Raw genomic sequence first — 1,058 nt, 5'->3', positions numbered from 1 at the left:
CCCCCCCCCCCCCCCCCCCCGTAGCTTTTCCCCCTGCGGCAGCGAAGGATTCAACCGCGGGACCGGAGCTCCGTTCTGCTGCCCGGAGAGCGGCGGGGATGAGGGAATAAAGCGGAGTGAGGGGGGGGGGGGGGGAACCGGCGTGCAGCGCCGCTCCTGTCCGCGTCCCTGGACCCTGGAGATGCGTTTGACGGATCCGAGCGGTTCCGAAGCGATCATTGAGCTGCGTTTGGCCGCAGGAGGAGGGCGGAGGGCTGAGGGCTGAGGGCTAACGGCAACACCCCCCCCCCCAGCCCCCCCAGCCCCCCTCCCGTGGTGCAGGTCCGGATCTCTTTGCTTTCCATCCCAACGTCGGGTCGCGGTGCCGTTCAGGCGACCCCAGCCCCGAGCATCCCCAGTTCGTGCCGTCGGGTGGGGTGGGGGTGATGGGGGAGGGGGGGCTGTATGTGGGTCCGTGACGGTGCTCTGCCCCCCCAACGCAGCCTGCCCCCCACCCCCGTGTCTCACAGGATCAGAGGAGGGGGCTGCCCACCCCGCGAACCCGAGGATGAATGCTGGGCAGGAGAAGAGGCCCGGCAGCCTCACGAGCCCCACTCTGCGTATGGGGCAGAGCTGTGGGGGGGTTGGGGGGGGGACACCTGGGGGTCAGAGCCGCTGCGGGGACGGGTTGCGCGTGCTCGGGGCCTGCAGCTGATGTCAGCAGCGCAGATAAACAACGGGAGAGAGGCGAGGACAAGCGGCTCCTCTGTTCCAGACCCTCCGTGCGCAGCATCTCCATCCTCCGGCGCGGTGGGGGCTGCTGGGGCGCAGCCTCCCCCCTCCCACTCCCCCCGCTCCATCCCACGCTGTCCGTAGGGTGGGCAACGAATTGCCGGCCTGGCGCTGTGGGATCGGAGCCACGCGGGATGCGGGATGAGGGATTCGGCCGTCGGGGCGCAGCGCCGGGAGCAGCCGAGCAGCCCCAACCCTCCAGCCCCCCCCCCCCGGGGGGGGGGCCCGGGGTTCCCCCCCCCCGGGGCGGGGGGGCGCCCGTCCCCGGGGGGGTCCCGTCGGGGGGG

The sequence above is a fragment of the Lagopus leucura genome, unplaced genomic scaffold (assembly GCF_019238085.1).
Source record: "Lagopus leucura isolate 7727_CA_CO unplaced genomic scaffold, USGS_WTPT01 Super-Scaffold_100043, whole genome shotgun sequence".
In the NCBI taxonomy this organism is placed as follows: domain Eukaryota; kingdom Metazoa; phylum Chordata; class Aves; order Galliformes; family Phasianidae; genus Lagopus; species Lagopus leucura.
Note: the sequence above shows the minus strand (reverse complement) of the source record.